Source organism: Dromiciops gliroides, chromosome 5, assembly GCF_019393635.1.
Source record: "Dromiciops gliroides isolate mDroGli1 chromosome 5, mDroGli1.pri, whole genome shotgun sequence".
NCBI classification, from domain to species: domain Eukaryota; kingdom Metazoa; phylum Chordata; class Mammalia; order Microbiotheria; family Microbiotheriidae; genus Dromiciops; species Dromiciops gliroides.
In genome coordinates, this window is record NC_057865.1 from 95,358,206 (window position 1) to 95,383,580 (window position 25,375).

Consider the following 25,375-nt stretch of genomic DNA (forward strand, 5'->3'; position numbering starts at 1 on the left):
GAGTTCAGGGTGCCTGCTTCAATGTGTCTTCTCTTCAGTTGCCCTCATACTAAAAAACTTCAACACATATTATGTTCATGCTCTCTCAAATACTGTAACTTCCCAGCTCCTCAATCTATTAATTTCCCAAGACCCACTTCTCTACTCAACCTAAGCTACACACAGGAATGTTCACAACCTTGGACTTTCCATCACAAAAGTGGGAATTTGTTTTGCCGGTCTATGCAGATGTTTTGAGGGCTTCTCCCCTACTTCAACTGGAGATAGAAAGGGTAGATAGTGGGAGAGAAAGACAAAAACTAAAAAGAAAAAAAAGAATATTTATACTTTTATATGCCACATTTATGTGAGTATAATTTATTTCTACGCAGTGATGTTAACCTGAAAAACTTAGTTACTGAATCACAAAGCCAAAGAATTGGAAATAAAAAAGATGCTGATTGGGGAATGACTAAATTTTGGCACATGGATGTTAAGGAATATCACTGTGTGATGAATAAAGAGAAAAATGGCAAAGATCACATATGAACAGATACAGAGTGAAATAAACAGAGCCAAGAAAGCAATATACAGCAATGAAATTAACTACATAACTACAGCAATGAAAATGGAAGCACCTACACATCAAAAGTGAATGTAGGGCAGCTAGGTGGTGCAATGAATGCACTGGTCCTGGATTCAGGAGGACCTAAGTTCAAATCCAGCCTCTGACACTTGACACTTACTTGCTGTGTGACCCTGGGCAAGTCACTCAATCCCAATTGCACCACCCTCCCCCCCAAAAGTGAATGTAACAACATTATAAAGATCAAGCATGATCTGAATAAAGAGAGGTTATCACCCAACCCATCCCTCCATGGAGGGATTTCCACAAGTGTTACAAATTGCACATGTTTTCAGACTTTCAATTTATAAATCGGTTGCGTTGATTTTTTCTTCCTCTTTAAAAAAATATTCTTTGTTATATGGAATGGTTCTCTGTAAAGGAGGATGGAATTATAAGGATATATAATGTATGACCTTGGGCAAGTCCTTTAACCCTATTTGCCTCAATTCCTCATCTATAAAATGTGCTGAAGAAGAAAATGGCAAACTACTCTAGTATTTTTGATAGGAAAATCCCAAACAGGGTCACCAAGAGTTGAACATGACTTAAACAACTGAACAATAACAAAACACTGATGTAAGAAACAGAAGACACAGGGACGCCAGGTGACCCAGTGGATAAAGCGCTGGCCCTGGGATCAGGAGGACCTGAGTTCAAATCCAGCCTCAGACACTTGACGCTTACTAGCTGTGTTACCCTGGGCAAGTCACTTAACCCCAATTGCCCAGCTTCCCCCTCCCCCCCCAAAAAGCAAATGGAGTGAAATGGGGATTCATGGTTTTATAAATAATCCTGAGTCCTGCTGTGTGTATGGAAATGCTGTTTTAAAGTTCAGAATAATTTTTCCCCAAAATAATAAATATAATATATAATTCTGCCAAAAACAAAAGTGAAGCACACTAGTCAAAAGTTTGAAGATTCCATTCAATTGCCTCTTTGAAAATCAGGGCAGTTTCCCTTTCTCTTGATTTTTATTCAAATGATCCAAATCAACCTGTGATTTTACTGAATATACTAAATTAAGCATGTCTTTTTAAAAGTACAATGCTCCCTGACTTTTACCCTAACCTATTAATTTTGAAAAAGGCATCCTCGGGGGGCAGCTAGGTGGCGCAGTGGATAGAGCACCGACCCTGGATTCAGGAGTACCTGAGTTCAAATCCGGTCTCAGACACTTAACACTTACTAGCTGTGTGACCCTAGGCAAGTCACTTAACCCCAATTGCCTAACTTAAAAAAAAAAAAGGCATCCTCTTTCAAAATTTTATTTCAAATTCAAGGATACACTTACCAAGATACAGTGCCACAGACTTTTTTTTTGGAGGGGCAATGGGGGTTAAGTGACTTGCCCAGGGCCACACAGCTAGTAAGTGTCAAGTGTCTGAGGCCGGATTTGAACTCAGGTACTCCTGAATCCAGGGCTGGTGCTTTATCCACTGCACCACCTAGCTGCCCCCCAGACTTTTCTAAGACCATAGGGTTTATGACTAGATCCTTTATTGATTTTTACCTATAAACATGTAGGTCTATCTTTTATATTTGTGATTTTTTTTGGGGGGGTGAGGCAATTGGGGTTAAGTGACTTGCCCAGGGTCACACAGCTAATAAGTGTTAAATGTCTGAGGCCGGATTTGAACTCAGGTCCTCCTGACTCCAGGGCCGGTGCACTATCCACTGTGCCACCTAGTTGCCCAATGTAGGTCTATCTTAACTACTATGCTTCTTCCAGTACAGCTCCTCTAGGGTTTCTAACATGGTGAATAACAGGCAGTTTTCTAACCCCTTCCTTTTCAGTTAAAGCTCTTCTGAGTATATTTGCAAGACTAAAAAAAAAGTACTAACCAGCTATAGTTAGGTTCATTCCACACTGGTATTAGATTCTTCTAAGGGTACTAAAGCGTAGTTAAAAGGAGTTTCAAGTTTGCAAAAGCATTGCACATGTCATCCTATTTGGTCCTCATAACAATCCAGTAAATTAAGTGTTATTATTTTCCCCATTTCACTGACAATGCAACTGAGGACAAGAGAGGCGATGTGTCTAATTCATGCTCACACAGTAAAAGTTTGAGACAGAATTTGTACCCATGTCTTCCCAATTCCAAGTCTAACAATTTTACTATTACCTAGTCAGCTGCCTTGTCACTCCTAGGGTTTAAACATTTAAATCCAACTTATTAATTCATTGTTCCCATTGATTAAACAAGAAACCTTGATGAGTGTAACTATACTTGACCCTGATTTTGAAAAGTCAATAAAAAATAAAGAGGTATGCTTACCAAAGATCTTTGTCACTGTCAGAGAATATTTCTTGTATAAGATTCAAATGCAATAGGATTTCCTATAGATGCTAAGGTCCTCTAGACCTTGTTAACAGTCATAAATAATACTCAGGAGACTGACCTAACAACTGTATGTAGTGAAAATGCCTATTGTCCAATCTATAACATGCGATTAGACTGCCAGTCTATTGAGTTACTAAATCAGTGTAGAAATGTGGTACAAACAGGCAGACAAAAAATTAGACTCAGATCTGAACTGATGAAAAGAATATTCACATTGATGAGATCACAGGTTCACTAAAGTACCAAATTATTATTTTAACAAGAAAATTCTCTAATTCTTATGTTAAAAACTATCAAGACAGATAAAATCCTGTTAAAAATTCTACTGTTTCTAAACTGTTTTGCTGTATTTGAATTCTGCCTAAATACACTAAGAAATGCCTTTCTATGGGGTTTAGAAATGGAACAGATAACCTAGTCACTTTTGGCTGAACTAGAAAATGAAAAGGAGAATTTCAGGGAGATGTGACCAACAAGACAGAGGACTAGGCATTTATTCCAACTTCACCACCTCTCAAAAAACTCCAAAATAAGGATGATGCACAATAGACAAAACAATTTTAGCTGCCTCCATAGTCTAAGACAGAAATGCCAAACTTGCAGCTCATAATACCAGGGATCCATTTCTATTTTAGTTTAATACCACTGGTCTAGAACATTAAGAACTCTAATGAGATCATAATCCAATGAACTTGCTGTAAAGGCAGATATTACATAACTCCTAGAGCACCTAAACAGCATCCCCTCCCCAACAACCCTAGCCATGACCTCGCAACATAGTTCAAACTCTCCTTAATCTCCTAAAAATCAAAAAGAAGCTTGCTATGGTTGGGATAGCAGCATGGCAGTGCTTTGTGCTGCAAAAGAACTCCAGAAAACCATGTAACAGAAAATGCCGGTTGGGGGAGGGGAGGAGGGAGAGAAAATGTGTGCACACATACCTATGTGTGTATAGAGACAGAGAGACAGACACCATTAAAGCTGAGGGAAAGAGTCCACTTATCCAACTAGTGCCCCTTCTGTTAACCCAGGTCCTTTGGGGCAGAGACTAAGGCCAGTGAAATATTCACTGCCAACTATAAGAGGAGGTTAAAGATGGCTGTGAGGGACAGTCTTGGGGAAACAACTATCAGAAAGGAAGGAGTCAGAAAGTGAGCAACAGGGCAACAAAAGGAAAAAAGACTGAAATGACCAAATATTACCAAAGAAAAGTGAGTTAAAGACTTTTACCACAGACAAACCAAGAAGCAAGATAAATAGCAGAAGGGGAAATAGTCTCGAGATCAGCTAAAAGAATCCAGAATTATGAATAAATATTACAAGACTAAAGAAAATGAATCAACACCTAATGAGGCACAGGACCCTGTGGATTCCTAAGAGAACAGGGAAGTTATGGACAGGTTTCAAAAAGAATTAAGAATTCTTAAGCAGAAGGCATAACCTATGCATGCAGCACAAATAATTGGCAGAATAGAAAAACTTGAATCCATGGTGGCAAGCCTTACCAAAGAAACCAAAGAGAATTACTGTATAGGAATCAAAATACAGACATGAGAAAAAAATTCGAAGTAAAGAGCAAAAAATATTTTTTAAATATATACAATCTCCATAGAAGTAAAATATTATCCTTCAAGCAGGGTTGATAGAGGTAACTGCCACTAAGAAGAATCTATAGATCCAGGGAGGAAAAAAATAAAACTATCTGCTACTAGCTCCAAAACACACAGAAGTTAAATTAATTCTACTGATATAAAATTTATTCAAGTAATCAGGAGAAAGAACTTCAAACATAAAGGAAAGGAAATTCAAGTAACACAGGACTATATTATATCTACCCAAAAAAACCCCAACCCCAAAACAAACACACAGAGACAGACACACACACACAGACACACACACAAACAGTAAGAGACTGTGTTCTGAAGAGCAAAGGAGCTCAAGATATAACCCAAAGGGATATGTCTTGTCAACTTGGGCCTAACCATTAATGAAAGAAGACAGACACTCAATAAAAGATCTTTGAAACTTTTCTAGAAAGAGAACAGGCCTGAACAAATTATTTGCTTTTCAAACATCCTAGACAACAGAAACATAGAAAAGATGGCAACTAAGGATGGCAACAACAGAAATACCTTTAAGAGATTTCTTTCTATAAGTACACAAGAAGACAAGAGTACAAGGGTGAAAGGAGAAAGCAAAAAGATACTGGAGAAACAGGCCTGGAACATCATGGGCTAAATCTCACAATACTCTACCTAGAGGTCAATCAATATTCTTGTGGGATTAAATTATGAATAAGAAGGTGCCTAAAAGTGGGAGAAGAGAAGAGCGAAGTGATGTATCCTAAACAAATCAAAGAGTAAAAATTAAAATAATTCTTGTAGTCTCTCACAAAAAAGCATAAAGGGTAACAGGTGAGAAGGCAAAGGGAGGGGCTAAAACAAGTGGTGGAAAGAGGTATCAATGATGAAAGCTCCAAAGGGTGAAAGACCTAATGATGGATATATCCTACAGGGAATATACTTCAGAAGGAAAATTGGAGCTCATGGGGGAAACTGACATGCAAAAAAGGGGGAGAATATGGACCCAGGAAGATTTTATATCAGAAAGTAGAAAAATGGTAAAGGGGAGACCAAAACTTAATTATGAACTGTATGATTAGAAATGAAAGAAAATTTCTACCATGGGCTATCTTTCTCTATTATTTGCAGGAACTGGTATTTCGTGTGTGTGTCTGTGTGTGTGTGTGTGTGTGTGTGTAGACAAGATCTACACAAGGTGATAACAAGAAACTTTATAAAAGAGATTCCAATTCTATAAAGAATAGAGACTAAAAGACTAAATAAACATAAGTTATAAATCAAAGAATAAAAGTCTAGAACAGATTGAAAAAGAAGATAATGATAGAAAGAAAAGTTTTTAGGAAAATTAGCAGGAAATGAAATTTTAAAAACCAACAAAATATGCTAAAGTGGAGAAAAGGAAGGAAGATTTTATAGGGAAAAGGAGAGGAAGAATTAAATGACTAGATAAAAGAAAAGTTAAGCAAAACTCCAAAAAGAAGAAAAGGGATTACCAACTGAGGGGAAGGTGGTGCTGAGAGTACTGAGAGTGATAAGAGATTCAGTAGGAATAGGGCTGCCTTAAAATTTAAAAGGGCAGCTAGGTGGTACAGTGGATAGAACATCTGGCTTAAGAGTCAGGAAGATCTGAGTTCATATATGGCCTCAGTCATTTAACAGCTGTGTGACTCTGGGCAAGTCATTTAATTTGCATCAGTTCATCATTTTATTTTTTATTTTTTTAATTTAAAAATTTTTTTTTTTAGTGAGGCAATTGGGGTTAAGTGACTTGCCCAGGGTCACACAGCTAGTAAGTGTTAAGTGTCTGAGGCCGGATTTGAACTCAGGTACTCCTGCCTCTAGGGCCAGTGCTCTATCCACTGCGACACCTAGCTGCCCCCATCATTTTATCTTAAATGAGGGCACACTGGAAAAAGAAATGACAAACCACATCTTTGCTAAAGAAAACCCCACAGACAAAAAGTCCATGGGGTCATGTAGAGGTGGATACAAATGAACAACAAAAATTTAATTTAAAATAACTGAAGAACCTAAGCAGTATGTTTATAGAGGAAGAGGGAAGGAAAAACATTCCAACCTCAGAAACAATAATAAAGACAAAGGGAGGAAATATGAATGGATTAAACAATCCAATAAAATAAAAGAGTGATAGGCTGGCAAGAAAACAAAACTTCACACTCTTGCTTACAACGAACACACCTTAAAAAACACACAGACAATTAAAATGAGGGGTTGGAAAATTTTTTTTCAGGAGAAATAAATCAAAAGCAAGTATCATGACAAAAACCAACTGTATTTGTTATATAATAACCAAATCCATGAGATAATAATAAAAAGCAAAATCTTATTCCAAACTAACTATGAAATGCACAAAGTATTATCTGGGAATCAATTTACCAAAACACACAAAAGCTTTGTATAGATTCAATTACAACGTGCTCCTTAAAAAATAGACAAACATGGGGCAGTTAGATGGCACAGTGGATAGATAGAGCACCGGCCCTGGATTCAGGAGTACCTGAGTTCAAATCCAGCCTCAGACACTTAACACTTACTAGCTGTGTGACCCTGGGCAAGTCACTTAACCCCCAATCCCCCCCCCCCCCCGCAAAAATAAAGAAATAAATAAACAAACAAACAAATAAGTTGCACAGTCAGAAGAATATTCAGTACTTATGGCTAGGCCATGTCAATTTAATAAAAATGACAATACTGCCAAAGTTAATTTATACTTTGAATGCTATGTCAAATTATCAAATGGATACTTTATAGAACTTGATAAAATAAATATAATATAATTTTAATATAATAAAATTTAAAAACTCATTTTGAAAACAAGAGATCTAGAATATCATAGGAAAAGATGAAAAAGAGGCAGGGATGAAGAGGGAATAGCACTTTCAGACCTCAAACTATATTACAAAGCAGCTATCATCAAAGGGATCTGGTACTCATTGAGAGGTAGATCAACGGAAGACACTAGAACAAAAGACAATCAGCAACAATGAAATTCAATAACCCAGAATTCAATAAAACAGAAAATTTCATAAAAATTGCTGGGAGAATTTGGAAAGCAGTCTGGCAGAAATTAGGCTCATTCAGAGCAGAAATGAGGCTCATTCAGACCAACATCTCATACCAGAGGTGTCAAACTCAAAAAGAAAAGCAGGCTACCAAACTCTACATAAGGAACTTTGCTGACCACAAACTGACTTAAACAACCATATATTAACATTATCTATGTTTTACTGTATTTTCATTTATTTTGTTGAATATTTCCCAGTATAAATTTATATCTAATGTGATTATTAAAGATGACGCCACAAAAATATTAAAAGAGAAGCAGATCAGGGGCAGCTAGGTGGCACAGTGGATAAAGCACTGGCCCTGGATTCAGGAGGACCTGAGTTCAAATCCAGTTTCAGACACGCGATACTTACTAGCTGTGTGACCCTGGGCAAGTCACTTAACCCTCATTTCCCCGCCAAAAAAAAAAAAAAGAGAGAGAGAAGCAAATCATCTCTCACACCTATGAGTTAGAGATGCATTCTTTTTTTTTGGTGAGGCAATTGGGGTTAAGTAACTTGCCCAGGGTCACACAGCTAGTTAAGTGTCAAGGGTCGGAGGTCAGATTTGAACTCAGGTCCTCCTGAATCCAGGGTCAGTGCTCTATCCACTGCGCCACCTAGCAGCCCCTACGAGATGCATTCTTAACCAAACAAGAAATAAAGGCAGTTAGAGAAAATAAAATCTGTAACTTTGCATGAAATGGAAAAGCTTCTTTCTACACAGAAACATTAAGGTACCTATGCTAAGAAAGTAAGTGGTCTAATGGGGAAAAAAAATCTTCATATTAAATTTCTCAGGTGATGGTTTGGCATCTTAATATATAAACACCCTGGACTCCTCTCTATCACCTCCTATATCCTATTTGTTTCCAAGGTCTTTCAAGTTCATCTTCCTAAAATCTCTCAAATACTTCTCCCCTTTGACACTGCCACTACCCTGATGCAGGCCCCTATCTTCTCATGCCAACGAATCCAACTCCAGGATCAAATACTAACTCTTCTTTGTTCAAAGACCTTCATAAATTAGCCCTTCCTCTTCAGACTCTTACCTTGCCTATCTTCTTACACCTTAATCCCTCCCCCACACTCTTCAGTCCCAAAACACTGGTTTCCTTACTATTCCTGAACAATCCATCTATCTGCTCTGAGAATTTTCACAGGCTGTCTCCATGTCTGTAATCATCTCTTTCCTTACCCCCACCTCCTGGATTGAAATCCCATCCTAAATCACACCTTCTACAGGAAGCCTCTGCCAATCTCTCCTGATTATAATACCTTTCCCTCCACTGATTATCTTCTGTACGTGGCATGTTTGTATAGGGTTCTCTGTGGTCTCCCTCAGACTATGAGCTCTTCTAAGAGCAGGGACTCCTTTGACTTTCTTTGTATCCCCAGTGCTTAGCACAGTACAGGCACATACAAGAGTACTCAAAAAATGTTTATCCACTGACTACCATATCAGAACTTGAGAAAACTTTAAAATTGGCAAAAAGATACTGGAAGATTAAGTATCTGATAGACGCAGTAAAAACAAAAAGAAATGAAACTAACTCCCCAATCAAAGGCAACAATAAAAAGTATATGGAAAGGGATCTGAAAAATAAAAGCATGCCAGAAATTCTGGATTTCCTTAATCAGCGATTGAAAGCAAAAGTCAAAAAGGGTTAGACAATACAGAGTCAAAGAGGCAGAAAAAAATTCAATAACCATGAACATTTTTCACACAAAGACTTGAGAAGAAATGAGACAAGAGAATATCCAAAGGATCAGAATGTGAAAAATGTACGCTCTATATAGTTCTAAGTCCAATACAATGAAAACAGAAGAATCAAAATGGTAAGTTTGTGCAGTGTTAATATAATGAAAAACTGAACCGATGTCAAAGGAGGTGGCAAATTCTAACATCTCTGCGAAACTGGAAAGCAGTGTGACAGATAAAACATATAATTATTGGATCAAACACTTGGCAGTGGCACCAGCAAAATACTTTATGACCTTCCTCTCAGACAAGTCTGACTTCACCCTTTCTGTACAGAAAGCATCATATATCTTCTCCTAAAAGATTAAAAATACCATTAAACCTTCCAATTATATGTTCCTATACCTTATATAAAGCACTCAGATTTCATATTAACAACAAATATATAAGTATCTGAAATAAAATATTGGCCAAAGAACAAAAAAGTCCCAGGAGTGTAAAGACTTATCAATGAACAAGATTTATTATCAACTTATTATACAAGCTGCTAAAGATGGCTAACATTTATACTGTCTTTGTTCATTATGACAAAACCTTTTGTTCAGTTCTGAACTCATGAATTCCTTCTACCCAGCAAATATACTAAACAGACTCAAGGACAGTGAGAAAACTGGAGGATTTACTGTCCTCGTGGACAAACTTCATTGTTTAAAACAATGCAGCCAACACACCACAAGAGGGTCAAAAATCAATTGGCATTATAATAATCAATTATGGTTTTGCCTAGATCCATTATTATCTTTTCTAAGTTACTAAATATGGCTTCCTGATTATAGGAGGTGAATGAAAATATTTCATTTCTTAATATTGAAGACATAAAATTATATCAAAAAGCCCATTTAAATAGCTCTTTCAGCACATGGAATCTTAATCAATGGCAGAAAAATGCCATCTGGATGTAGTAAGTGTAAAATTCTGAACATATCCTAAGGAAAAAGAGAGGCTACAGACTTCACTCTTGAGATTGGAGCCAATGGATGATGGTGATATCTAAAAAAGAGCCTTTTCTCAAAAATTCTCTAAATATATTCAGGTACAGACCAGCATTCAGAAATCAAAGCTGAAATCAGTCTTTTCTTTTTCCCTGCATCAATCATGCTGTGAAAGAAGAATAAGAACAAAATGGAAAAACCTCAAAAAACAAAAACAAAAAAAGTAGAAATAGTATGGTTCAATCTGCATCTAGATTCCACAGTTCTTTTTTCTGGATGTCAAGAGCATTGTTCATCTTGAGCCCTTTGGAATTATCTTGGATCATTGCATTGCTGGAAGAGTTAAGTCTATCACAGTTGATCATCAATCACACAATGTTGTTGATACTGTGTGTACAATGTTCTCCTGGTTCTGCTCACTTCACTCGGCATCAGTCCACTTAAGTCTTTCCAGGTTTTTCTGAAATCTGTCTGCTCATTGTTTCTTACAGCACAATAGTAATCCATTACATTCACGTACTACAACTTGTTTAGCCATTCCCCAGTTGATGAGCGTCCCCTCAATTTCCAATTCTTTGACACCACAAAAAGAGCAGCTATACATTTTTGTACATGTGGGTCCTTTTCCTTTTTTTATGATCTTTTTGGGATAAAGACCTAATAGTGGTATTGCTGGGTCAAAGGATACACAGTTTTATAGCCCTTTGGGCTTAGTTCCAAATTGCTCTCCAGAATAGTTGGATCAGTTCACAGCTCCACCAACAAAACATTAGTGTTCCAATTTTCCCACAGCTTTTCCAACATTTATTATTTTCCTTTTCTTATCATATTAGCCAATCTGATAAGTATGAAGTGGTACCTCAGAGTTGCTTTAATTTGCAATTCTCTAATCAGTAGTGATTTAGAGCAGTTTTTCATATAGCAATAGATAGCTTTGACTTCTTCATCTGAAAACTGCCTGTTCATATCCTTTGATCATTTTTCAGTTGGGGATGATATATCAGTCTTAATGTCCATTTTTAGAACTGCAAATAGGCTGATAGATTTCCAAAGCATTTTATAAAAAATATTAACGAAATGTGGGGATCACCATCCTAATATAACTCTAAAGTCTTCCACACCTAAAATGAGGAAGATTCATAGGCACTGTGTAAGTACCTGATAACAGGTAAAAAAAACAACCAACCAACCCAAAAACAAACCAACCAGAAATACTTTTGGAACAAACATCAAAATTCAAAGATGACTAATAGTATACACCACTGGACTTGCTAAATGTAGCCAGAAGTGGTTTTCATCAAGATGGAATCTGAAACAGCTAAGATCCAAGAATGGAATCAAAAGTGCCTCCATGAATGGCATCTACATGAACTCAACCAACAATATGTGGGCAAAGAATTCTAGAACAAATGGCTGAGTCATGAACATTTACTTGCAGAAACCGAGGGCTTTACAATGACAATTAGTGATAGTGACCCAGAAATTACAGAAGGGCCCAGACTTCGGGATCAATGCAGATTTGTATTTGCAGTTATGCCTATCGACTCTATAAGACCAGAGATGTCCTGGCCAGGATAAACTCCTCAATTTCTCATCACCAGAATACTATCTTAAGCTCAACTACCACCCTCTCTCAGTCTCCTTTCCCCTTGGATTGGAGAGGGTGGAGTAGTAAATTCTTCCTTTATAGAAGCAAAAGGGCCTAATACCCCACCCCTTGTGTCTTCAGTCAACCCCCTCCCCTCAAATCTATTTTGTGTGTGGTCTTCCCCCATTAGATTATATTCAATTAATCAACATCTATTAAGTGGCTACTATTGCTAGGCACTATTGTTAATTGGTTGGGAATACAAAAAGAAACCCTTAGTAAGCTATTAAATGTTTATTGTACTGATTTGAATTGAATTATGCAAATTAACAGTAGAAAATGGGCAACACTACTGAAGGCAAGAAAAATTTTGGATCCACCAAATACCTACTAAGACAGGACTTAGTGCAAAAAAACATACATGAGAAATTCATTATTTTTCATAGAAGACAAATACTATAAGTACAGACTTCAAAATCTGGAGAACTCTAAATGGCAAATTGTATCATTACCTAACCATTACCACAGACCGAACCTAGACAAACAAAAACATTTTAACCCTAATTTACAAGTTATGGCACTAAAAGATTTTTAAATACTTAGCAGAGATCAAAATCATGTAGGAACAAGATGAAGTACATGCTATCTATGACGTTCTGTCTAGTAATGAAGTTGTACGTACTAAGGATGCTTTCAGTGCACTTACATGATAAACAGGCTAATATTTTAATTCAATATTCAACTAAAAATACAGTTAATGTTACCTGTGCAATGGACTACAAAACATTACATATCACACAATAGTAGCAAAATGGCAAATAGTTTTATCCCTGTCCCTTGGGGGGGAGAAATGAAACAAGATGACAGACAATATTGGAGTGCATAAAGAGTTACCTCAGGATCAGGAAGACCTAGGTTTCAATTCCACCTATGACACATGACTGTGTGACCCTACTTTTTCTCTCTTTACATCCCAGGCAACTCTGTAAGACACATATAAGCCTCAGGTCAAACACAAGTTTGTACTGGTAGGAATATTTTTACCAAGAATTCAGTTCCACTATACCAATGAAGAAACACGTACTGTCCAAAACTTTGTTACTGATAATAATGCCCATAAATGCCTGGGCCCAATAATTTATCAAAATCCATTTTGATACTATGACCCCAAAGAGTCACAACAATCAAATTACAAAGAGCGGACAGCTTTCACAAGACACGTAGCTAGGGAATTGAAAGCATTCCCATCATCCTGCCTTTTACTGAAGTTGTCCAGAAGATGCTTTTGTTGATTCTAGAGAAAATGATTTAATTTCTCTAGACTTTCTCAGTTAATTAATTTATCCTAGCTACTCAACCACTCACAGTTTAGATATGATGAGAGTTACCAACACTATTCTTTCTGAAGCAATGGAGGACTACAGGTCTTACCATCTATGCCTCCTCCATCTCCCCAAAACCCTATGCATTGTCCTCTGACACAAAGAACCCTGGGAGCCTTAGGACTTCCAAAACTTTCCCTACCTGGTACCTGAATTATTTTATTTTAAATATTGTCTCTCTCAATTAGAGTATATAAGTTCCTTGACAATAGAGACAGTCTTGATTTTTCTTGACCCATAGTAAGCATTTCATCAGTGTTTTCATCCATTTAATTATAAAAAGCAGTCATTGTATACATTTGCACATTTGTTCAAAGAACTCAACATAAAAGAATAGCAAGAAAATGACTTTCCTCTAGCTCATTTCTATCCAAACCCAATTGAAAAAGAACAATAAAGATGAGAATGTTAATAATGAAGAAAAATGCCATATAACAACTATGAGTATCTACTTTCTGCAGAGCATTGTGCTGAAGACACCTTAAGTTAAAAAAGTACTTAGAAAAAAAAAGCAATATGCTCAAGGACCTCGAAGTCTGAGGGGTTACAATATGTATGTAAGTTTATGAAAGCAGTACAAAGATTTCAGTCGTACTAATAATTTGAAGAAACCAGAAAAGCTTTGTACTAGAGAGGTACTGGTACCTGAGCTTTGCCTTGAAGTAAGCCATGGATTATATAAGGTAGAAGAAACAGGCTCAATTTCTACCAAAGTAGAAGAGCTTACTTTGTCCCCAATTAAAGTATAGTTGGGGGGGGGGGGGAGAGGAGAAATCACTGAATTTCATGATTGACACTAAGTGAATAAATCATATTAAAGGGTCCCCAGATCCCCTGAGAACACACTCAAGGTAACAATGTATATTAGTTACAGGACAGCTTTTATTCCAAATCACAGATATAAGTTGAGGGGCAAAATACCACCCACCTATTAGTCAGACATCATGGTTTAGACTCGACTCTGGGGGTCACGTTATTTTCCCCCATTTTACAGATTAGGTAACTAGGGCTCAGAGAGGTTAAATCACTCACCCAAAGATACAACATGTCAGAACTGACATATAAACCTTGGTCTTTGTGATGCCAAGTTCTGTTTCTTCCATTGCACTATTTTAGCTCACTAAAACTCTGCCCTGGCCCAATAAGCTACACCATAAATACCAACAGTGCCACTGTACTGTTGCAATTGCAGTATCTATAGTTATAATTCATTATCAGCTATTGCACTCCTGACATTCTTGCCACAGGTAATCAGATGACCCTATAGCCCTCTGCTTTAAATCATACTACCCCTTTATTTTCCCTCTTCTAGTGTTCTTGTTTTCTAAGGAGTATGCTTGCTACACTGCTTCAGTACAAGATTTTCATAGGAAAAAGGTCATTTACAATGACTTCTTTTACAATCACATTTTAATATGAGCAAGATTCCTTCAAAATTTACCTTTCATCAGACTTTTAAAAAACGTATTTGAGGATAAAACATTTAGTGTGCCACTGCTGAAGGTACTCAATACTAAATCCAAGTCTTCTGTACTTGAACACTACAGAAAGAATAACAAGAGCTAACATGTATGGAGTGCTTGAAGATCTGCCAAGTGCTTATACATATAAGCTAATTCATCTAACATAGCTAGCCACCAGGAATTTTGTCTGTGTGGGACCACTATAAAATACAAGCAAATATTTTATTTACATATTACAAACATAGAAAAACAATTTCACATAAAGGCTTTCCTCCAAATTATTTTCACTGTTAAAATTTTACTTATCAATTTTAAATGGGTTACAATTCTTAATGAAATGCCAAATCTACTTTTTTGATTAAAGGCATTTAAAGTTAACTGAGGAATAAACTAGAACCAAATGTTCTTACAGTTTTATAGTAATAATAATATCTAGCATTTTATATAGGACCCACTATGTTCCACAAGGCACTGTGTCAACACTTAACAAATTCATTTCATTTGATTCTTAAAACAACCCGAGGTAGGTGCTAATATCAAATAAAAATCTGGTCAACGATTTTTGCTCCTCAGTGGCTGCGAGTTAAAAGGGGGATGCGGCATGCCCAAGCTACTAGATAGGAAGAATTTTACTGTATTTCTCTCTAAATCCATCCCTCCTCTACCTTCTTTAATTCTGTTGAGGGTACCACCATCTTTCCAGTCACCAAGACACATAACTAATCATCTTCTCTCACCCTTCAGATCCAAGCAGCAGCAAATATTGATGATTCTACTTCTACACAATGTCCTTCCTATCGCTCACACAGCCATTACACCCCCCCCCCCCCCCAGTTCAGGCACTCTTCATCCTTCATCTTGCCAAATGAAATAGTCTCTAATTGAACTCCCTGCATTCCACCTCCCCTTGCTCTAATCCATTTACCAAACATGATAATATTCTCCAAGTTAGACCCGGTTAGTCCTCTGCTTAAGAATCTTCACTGGCTCCCTCTTGTCTCATGGATAATACAAATTTCTCTTTCTTGGCTATTAAAATCCTTCCCAATATACTTCCCCTCAAAAATTACTTTTCCATGCTTACTGCACTCTAACAGAGCTTCTTAAAACTTTTTCCACTTGCAACCCCTTTTTGCCTGAGAAATTATGTAACCCCAGTACATAGGTATATAAAATAGGTATACATATCCTTTTTTACTGTCACCAAATTTGTTGTGACCCCCACATTCAGTTATCCATCCGTTTAGCAAACAGTGAGTATATTGCCTACCATTCTCAAAGCACCAGGAGAGACAAATACTTATACTGCAAAGGAGAGACCAAATATAAATACAGATCAGAATAAAAGTACATTAAGAGGATTTTAAAGTACAAGATCAGATGAGAAAGAAATAGCTTCCAAGTAAGAGAAAAATCACTTCCCATGGAGATGAAGCAACTTGTGACTTAAAATAAGTAATGTCTTCCAAATAAAATGTAACACAATGTTCTGCTTTTCCATGCTTCTAAAACTTAAATATCAGAAACAATCAGAAAAAAATTCTTATTTCTTAATTTCATGGACAAGACAGATTTTAAGGTTCTTTCTACCCCAAAAGGAGTCTCATGTCAGTGGAGAGCTTGACCTTAGAGCTAGGAAGACCTGGGTTCAAATGCCACCTCTGACATAGACTCTCACTTGTGTGAACCTAGGCAGTCATCTAAAAGCTCTTTGTGCCCCCAATGGAAACTAAGACTACAATTTGCAGAGTGGTTGCCCATTGGTATCAGCAGGATTTTCCTTACTTATCAAAGTTTCTAAACCGAAGAAACCAAAGGCCCAGTCTCTATTCTCTATCCTTCTACTACTAACCAACCAACCTCTATTAATAAAATACAATAGAATTTTTGATAAAATCTCATACATTGCTTGAAACATGCAATCTGATATATACTTACATTCTCAAGACCTAAAGAAAACTAAGAATGACCCTACCAAATGAAACATTTGTCTTTTACATGCAAGTCACTGTACTAGGTGCTATAGGAGATAAAAGGCATTATTACAGCGGATATCTTAAATTCTTAGGAGAACTTTGTTTTTCAAGAGAACTCTAAAAATACTCAATTCATGCAGCTAATCATGTTCTTAGCATTTTAATATAGGGAATACCTGGAATGGGATGATGGCAAAGCTTAAAAAAGGTAGCAGGGTGTAGAAATCCTGACTCAAAGAAATATGTGACCATGTGGAAGTCACTTTACATCTCTGATCTGTGAAATGGGAGAGGAGAGCAGGGGGCAGAATTGATTAAATGATCTCTAAGGCCTATCTGAAAACTAGATCCTATGAACAAGAACAGGAGTAGGTGGCCCTTACAAATAAAATTTGTAAACTGATGAAAATTCTTGTTCACATAGATCTTAAGACAGAGCCAATCTTGAAACCCACTGTTCAATTGCAAAAATTTTACTGGACATTAAAAAAAAAAGTTAATTTCCTATACCTAGCAACATTATTATTCCACTAGCTTAAGAATGCTCCCAAACACTCCCCCAAAAAGGACATTCAAACTGAAGCAAGAAGTTCCAGTATCTTTAGAGTGCCGAATGTTTTAAATTCAATACATTTTCACTCAAAAATGAATGCAATAGGCTAGGTGGTGCAGTGGATAGAGCACCGGCCCTGGATTCAGGAGGACCTGAGTTCAAATCCGACCTCAGACACTTGACACATTACTAGCTGTGTGACCCTAGGCAAGTCACTTAACCCCAATTGCCTCACCACCCCCCAAAAGAAGGCAATAAATGAAAATTTTAAAACCAGACTTAAAAATTCTTAATTTCACTAACTACTTTAAATGATAAGAACAATCTCAAAATATTCAACACTTCCATGATAAGGTTTTGGGGGCAAAACTGCATAGCTTGCTGCAGTCTGTGTAAGCATTGAAACTTTAAGTTATGTAAAATGTGTGGCATTTCAAAAACATAAGACTACAATTTGACCTCTCAAAAATTCTCTATTTCTATTACTGCATCATTATCTTCAAAGGACCTTCTACCTGCAACAGGCAATCTATTATTCCAAGAATTTTTTAAAAATTAGTTATTTATGAATGAAAAACAAAATTTATCAAATGCTTACTATATGCAAAGCTTCAACGTCATACTATGGCATTCAATACATCCCCTAAATTACCCAAAGTTCTTATGATTTTTTAAAAAATGAAATTTTGCTTCCAGTCTAAGGTACAAGCAGTATGACTGCATCGACTCCAAATGAAAACTTTATTATTTTAACCCCATCACCTCCAAAATCAGTAAATTCCCTCCCTGCAACACAGTACTTGCAAAGACCTATACCCCTTGCAGTAGAACTAGATCATCTTCAGTTTACTTTAACATAAGCAGGCGGAAATGGCACAAAAGTTCCTTCAAACACACAGAGAAACGTTAGTTACTCTATTTTATATAAAATCTTATTTTGCTTCATGTAAAAATAAAACCTTATGCTAATTTGTTACTTATACTAATGTTATTACAAATCACAGGGTGTCACATTAGTCTTGGTGCAGTTTTAGGCACTAAGACTTTTGAAACACCCACAATATTAGACATAAGATAAACGAAAAACTTAATGGTGTACGTGCATTAAGACTTTGGGGCTGCTTTTCTGTTACATGTAACACATCAGCAATATAAGAAACAGCTTTAAAATGTCCTATGTAAACCAGAAGCTTAAAACGCCCTAAAACGTTGGGTACCCCCGGAGATGTATGCACCTACACCTAAAGTGGGTCGTGCGTTTTTTTGTACTCTTTCTAACCCTCAGGAACTGTGGTTGAAGGCCTTGCACTCTTTGGGTCTACACCTGACCCTAATAACTCCATCGAGGCTGCTCCAAGTGCGCCCCCTCCTCCCCCCGCCCTCCTGGGTGGCTTCCGTGAGTCCCCCGAGGGTCACTCGCTACCTTCCGCGTGGCCGGAGGCGCCCAGAGCAGGTCACCCTTCCCAGGTCCCCAGGCACTAGCAGAGGCGCAAACCAAGTGGAGTAGGACCCCGCATCCTCAGTCTCCTCGGCGGGAAGGGGGCACGCCGTCCCCCTCTGCCCTCGGGGGCCGGGAGGCGCTGGGAGAACGGCCGAAAGGAACGATTATTAGCGGATAATACTCAACTGCTGGGAATCACAGACAGGAAAAGAGCGGCCAGGCGGGCGGTGAGAAGCCGAGGACCCCCGGGAGCAAGACGGGACGCGACGCGATCAGGAACCGGAAAACGAGCGCAGCCTTCCTGCCCACCCTCCTCTTCCTCCTCCTCCTCGCCGCCGCCGTCGCCCCCGCGCCCTCACACGCTACAGCAGCTCAGGGGAGAAGGACGAGGGAGCCGAGAGCGCTGGCCCCGGAAGGAGGGAGGGGGGAATGAAGGGGAGCCCCCCCCCCTCCGCCAGAGGCCAAGCGCTAGGCTCTCAGCCCGGCCCGGCCCTGCCCTTCCCCTGCGGCTAGCCGAGGCCGAAGGGCAGCGAGCGCCCGGCGTGTCCAGGCGGGGAGGCAGCGGCGGCGGCCGCCTCTACGGGGAGAAGGGCCTCTTCCCAGTGCGCAGTTAAGCAGCCCCGGGCGGAGCAGAGACCCGGGGCCTGGGCCGCCGAGGCCCCCGGGGTGACTCAGTACCTGCACTCGCACCCACCGCCGCCTTTCTTCCCTTTCCCTTCTCCGCCTCCCCTCCCCCCTACCCAACACGCACCTACACGAGGCCCCCGAGCCGGGCCTGCACCCCTGGCTTCCGCACACCCCTCCCCCAGCAGCCGGCCAGGAGAGCCGGGCCCAAACCTGGCCCAGGGCCCCGGCAGCGCCCGGCCCGGCCCGGCGCCGCTTCGCTCGCGGTTACCGTCACTGCGACACCGCGGCTCCGGCCCAGGCCTGCTCTGCTGCCCCGGCCCCAGCCTCCTCCAAGCGGCCGGGACTCACCCACATCTTCCTCCCGGGCCCGAGGAGGCTCTGCCGGCGTCCCCACCTGCCCCACAGGGTCTCTAGCACGGTTCAGTCCCCGTCCCGCCAAGGTCTGGCCGCGTCCCACACTCCCAGGGGCCGCCCGGACTGGAGCTGCGTGCGACAGACACCCGCTCCCCCTCCTCCTCCACCTCCTCCTCCTCCCCCCCCCCCCCCCGCAGCCGCCGCCAGTCCCGCCCACCCTCCTGCCGCCGCCGCAGCGCACCCTCCGCCCGCCTTCGCCGCGCTCCCGACCGGCCCGGCCGACCGGCCCGTCTTGCCCATCACGCACCCAGCAGAGGGGGGCAACCGCCGCGGACGCCATCGCCGGGGTCCAGGCCCTGGAGACTCCCCGGCCGCCGTCTCCACGCTGCCCTCTTCTGCCCAGAGCCCTCGGGTTGGAGGTCACACCACGACCACCCCACCACCCCAGCTTCCCGGCACTAAGACCAACCTGCTCCCTAAAATAAACAGTACCCCCAAGTATAAGGCTTCAGCTCGCTCTCCGCGTTGCTGCCCCTAAAAAAGAGCCGAGTTCCCACGATCTCAACCCCCCTCCCCCACACAACGAATGCGAACCTGCGGGGCCTCCGGCAGCAGCGCGCCGGCGGCGGCGAAGCGGCGGCAGCGGCAGCAGCAGCAGCAGCAGCAGCAGCAGCAGAGCGCATCCGTCCGACTCCAGCCCGAGAGCAGTAGAGTACTCCTGTTTGCTCCTCCCGGGCCCTCCTCCGCCAACCCGCCCCCCGCCCCATCCTGCCCTCCTCTGGGGAGGCTCAACTACAGCCCGAGAGCCACCCGGGAAGCAGCGCTCATTAAGCGCCTGCCGGGCGCGGGGCACCACAGCGCTCAGCAGAAAGCCCAGGCGCAGGAGGGGGGTGGGTATCTCCAATTTAGGGTGTCCTCTGCGGGGTGTTTGCATGCTGTCTCCCTTAAATAGACCGGGAGCGCCTAGAAAACAAGGACTGGTTTTTGCTTTTCTTTGAATCTCCAGTGCGTGACCTGCGCAGGATCGGGCCTGGCGCCTAATAAATGCTTGATGACTTGCAGAAGCTACTTGATCTCGCAAATTAAGAGAGGACCTGGGGAAAGACACTGGAGAACAATAGATACTCTTGTCCAGTGTTCAGGAGGCAGCATGCATTCCTGCTTCCAGGAAGAGCTGGGTTCAAGTACTGCCCAGCCACATTCTAATTTTGTGATTTGGGGCAAATTACAACTTCGCAGCGCTCCTAGCAGGTGCTGAGGTGCACTGTTGGGGAGAATTTGCTCCCCAGGAGTTTCCAATACCAAAGGAATCATGGGTAGAGTGCAAATTTAAAAAAAAATTCCCTATAAAGGACCTGGGTTCCTTTTTGATCTTGCCATTTAATTCCTATGTCTTTGGATTAGATGTGAGTTGATCATATATTGATGGGGTTAGAGTAGATTCCATCTAAAGTTCCCCTCTCTAAATAGAAAATAACAAGATTTTGATCTTTGCTCTAGCCAGTCAATAACTTGATTGAATACAGACAAAGATGATTCTAAAATGCGGCCTACTTGGTTACTGATTGTTTTACTGCTAAGATAAACTTAATTTCATGTTTTCTATATGCTGTTCGGCCTTTATCCTGTTCATTACTGTTTTTTCCATCTCCCTTCTTGAAGAAGGAATTCATAAAAATTATGTGTATGAGCCCTATAATAAAAAAAACTCTAGTTCATATTTCCCTAGAGTATCATTTATCTTAAAAATATGCCCATCTTCATTATCAAAACCCAAACGTTAACGTTTACTACACTTCGAGCTTTTGCTCTGACCAAACCTCTTAGGTCTACGACAAAGGTCTCCCAGATATTTATATTTGCCATATTAAAAGTAGAAGTAACTGCATTGACTCATGGCCTGGTGGAAAGAGAGCATTGGCTCTGAAAACAGAGGAGGCTGGGCTCAAATCCATTTTTGAGCAAGTTACTCCAACACACAAGCCTGTTTTGTCTTCTCCAGGATGAGGGTCTGGATTAGGCCTCTTAAGGTCCCTTCCAGCTCTAGATTTATAATCTTAAATGGATGGTGTGTGATGTAAAGCCAGGAGTTTGATTTTCACTGCTGCCCCAAATTCTCAATGTAAAATGGGAAACATTACAACTGCTAATAAGAAATAGTACTTAAAAGAGGGATGATTTGAAATCAGATCATTAGACCTAGAAGGTCACCTAATTCAATCTCTTTTACATTTACAAATAAGGAAACAGGCCTTAGAGGTGCAGTGATTTTCCTAGACACCCTGAGATAGGCAGTGGTAGAATCAGGACTAAAACTGTAACCAGGTCCCTAAACCACTCTTTCCATCCAGCTATATCTCCTGTTTCTAGTTACTGATATGTCACTGTTGCATCACCTCAACTGCAGGATCCTAGTGGAGAAGCAAAGGAAAACCCATTCCATTGTTCCCTCCTTCCCTCACTGCTGGTGCCTTTTCCCTCTGAGATTACCTTCCATGTACTCTGTCTATATCTTGAATACACCTGATTATTTCTATATTGTCTCTATGATGGGGACAGGAGCACCTTGTGGGCAGGGGCTGCTTTGTTGTTGCTTTGGGTTTTCTTTGTTTGGGGGTTTTGCCTTTCTTTGTATCCCCAGTGCTTAACCCAGTGTCTGGTATATGATAATCGTTTAAAAAATGCTGACAGATGCCATTCAAGGAAGAGTTTTGGAGAATTGTTTTAGGATTAAGATGAGTCAGGAATGCAATTTCAGCCAAAGGCCTGAAGGATCCTGTTCAGCAGCAAGTTGGGGCTGAATTTCTGGCCCTAGGGAAGAATGCCACCTACAGAAACACACAAGCCCACCACACTAATTCTTCCTGGGCATGTGCTACTCTGGGGAGTTCCTTCTACTTCAGAAACTCCAGGTCAGTCCCTTGGTTCCTAGTACTAACATGGGATCCGTCTTACACATAAAATCAAGTTGTTGTTAAGGAACTTCTGGAATCATATAGCCCAGCCTCCCCAGTCTCTGAAAGATTAATTAGATTTATGACCAGTAAAGAAGGATGTATGCAATCAATATCTTACACACTGTGTGTGTGTGTGTGTGTGTGTGTGTGTGTGTGTGAGAGAGAGAGAGAGAGAGAGAGAGATTATGAAAGATTATAAAATCAGTTGGGGCTCTTAAAATATGGGGATTTTTTTAGTCTCAATTTTATTTTGTTTTATTTGCATTTCTAAATGTTAAAATAGCTTTCATTTGATATAATATTTTTTTCTTTTTCTCTATTTTTTGGATTTTTTTGTAGGGCAATGAGGGTTAAGTGATTTGTGCAGGGTCACACAGAGCTAGTAAGTGTCAAGTGTCTGAGGCTGGATTTGAATTCGGGTCTCCTCCTGAATTATATAATAACTTTTTGCAAAGGGTATGGGATACTTTTTGAAAAGGGTACTGTTTCACTATGGCTAAATTTCCCTTGACCATTTTCTAACTACCTCGATTAATTGAGTCCTCTCTCCATATAAGAACATGCACCATCCCCTTCTCCTTCCTTGACTAGTCATGGTTCCCTCTTCTTCCAGGTCACTGAAAGAAGATGAATGGTAGACCTGGACTTCACTCCCCAGTGTCATTTGAAATTCACCACACCTCGTGATATGCCATCCTCTCTATATCTTCAGCGTCTTCAGTTTCCAGGACCAATTTACATTTTCATCAACCAATCCCAAAACTTGGCTCTGCTACTTTCTATTTGACCTTATGCAAATCACAACCTCTCTGGGCCCATTCATCTGTGAAATGAAGGGACTGGATTAGATGACTAAAATGTCTTCCAGCTTGCAACAAGGTGGTCACTTTATTCCTTTCACATCCTTCACTAAGCCACTCTCCACAGGAGCTGTTTAAAACTTTCTCTTCACTTTTTCCCACAGCATTCCCTTTACCTACCCCTTTCAGGTGAGAGCTTCCCCTCTTACTTCAAAGAACAAAAAATAAAGGCAAATCACTAACAGCTCCCCCTTTACTCATCTCATCATTCAGATATCTTCAGTATTTTCCTATTTTCACCCTTGTCTATCATGAAGAGAAGGCCCTCTACATTAATCCTTGATCTTACTCCATCCTGTCCTCTCCAGAACATCACCCCCACTCCTTATCTTCAATGTCTCCATGTGGAATGGCTCCTTTCCTGCTGCATACAAGCATGTCTATGGGTCCCTCAACTTTAAAAATTCTTCCAGTCCTATTCTCTAGTTCGTTATCTCTTCTCCTGTTAATGGCTGAACTTAAGAAAACTGTCTACATTCAGAAATTTTTACTTCCTCTCTTCTACTCTCTTCTAACCACCTATAATCTGGATTTTGACTTCATCTAATTTAAATTATTCTCTCCAGTTATCAGTGAAATCTTAATTGCCACACAGATGTCTCACCTATACCTTGTCTTCTTATCTCCATTCACCCAGCCGGCTTGGTGGTTCAGATATCTCTATTCACCCATCCAACTCCCCAGTTCAGATCACAGCTCCCACCACTACCACCACCTTTCACTTGAACTGTTTCAATAGCTTTCTTGGTCAGTCTGCTTGAATTCTCTCCTGTCTCCACTCCATCCTCCTCCCATCTGCCAAAATGATTTTCTATTTTGATGTCTGATCATGTTACTCCCTTACTCAGTGGCTCAAATAGGGAGCAATAGGCCTCCAAGATCAGATATAGTCCTAAGTTTGGCTGTTAAAGCTCTTCATAGCCTAGTCTCTTCTACCCTTTCCAGTATTATACTTTTCACTCCAAAAGGATATGAGCCAACTACACAGGGCCTACTCACTGTTTCTTGAACACAACACTCCCATCTTCCATCTCTGTGCCTTTACAAGGGCTGCCTCCCATACTTAGACTGTTTCCCTCCTCATCTCTTCCTCTCCTTCAGTTTCCTTTAAGATTCAGTTCAGGGGCAGCTAGGTGGTGCAGTAGATAAAGCACCAGCCCTGGATTCAGGAGGACCTGAGTTCAAATCCGGCCTCAGACACTTGACATTTACTAGCCATGTGACCCTGGGCAAGTCACTTAACCCTCATTGTCCTGCCCCCCCCCCAAAGATTCAGCTCAAATCCCTCCTTCTGTGGGGAGCCTTTTTTCAGTTCCACCTTCTACTCGTTCCCAACCCCAGTGCCTTCCCTTCTTAGATGACTGGCTGTCTCCTCTACAAATGTATATGTGCTGAGTTGTTTATGTCACCCCCTTCTTTGGAGCTCCCTTGAAAGTAGAGATTGTTTTTTTTCCCTTTTGGGGGGTGAGGTGGGGGTGGATGGGCAATGAGGGTCAAGTGACTTGCCCAAGGGCACACAGCTAGTAAGTGTCAAATGTCTGTGGTCGGATTTGAACTCAGGTCCTCCTGAATCCAGGCCCAGTGCTTTGTCCACTGTGCCACCTAGCTGCCTCCCTGAAGGTAGGGATTATTTTAGCCTACCTTTGTATCCCCAGCCTGGCACATAATAAGCAGAGTAAAGAGCTTAATAAATGTCTGTTGACTTGTTGACTGCCAGTTCTAATCCTGTGTTCATACATAGCTAACTTCCCCCCTCCTCCTCACACTACTCTGTCCTCTGATATTACATTCTGTATTTGAGAATAGCTTGGAATCATGCAAAGCTATCTAGTTTCTGTCCCTTCCCCCACCCCCCCACCCCAAAAAGAAAGGAAGAAAATCCA

General features: G+C 40.6%; 1 protein-coding gene across 6 annotated transcripts in view; it reads right to left on the bottom strand.

The window, feature by feature from the left end:
• CUL1 (cullin 1) overlaps nt 1–20,319 on the bottom strand; it is a 108,405-nt gene extending 88,086 nt beyond the window's left edge. For 2 of the 6 annotated variants that reach the window (XM_043966794.1, XM_043966789.1), the window contains exon 1: nt 19,670–19,799. The gene's annotated coding sequence lies outside the window, so the exon portion shown is untranslated. Of the gene's footprint in view, nt 1–18,880; nt 19,001–19,669; nt 19,826–19,982; nt 20,110–20,269 lie in introns of those variants that run through there. The other 4 variants (XM_043966793.1, XM_043966790.1, XM_043966792.1 and 1 more) reach the window with 4 other exon arrangements.
• Between the last annotated feature and the right edge of the window lie 5,056 nt (nt 20,320–25,375).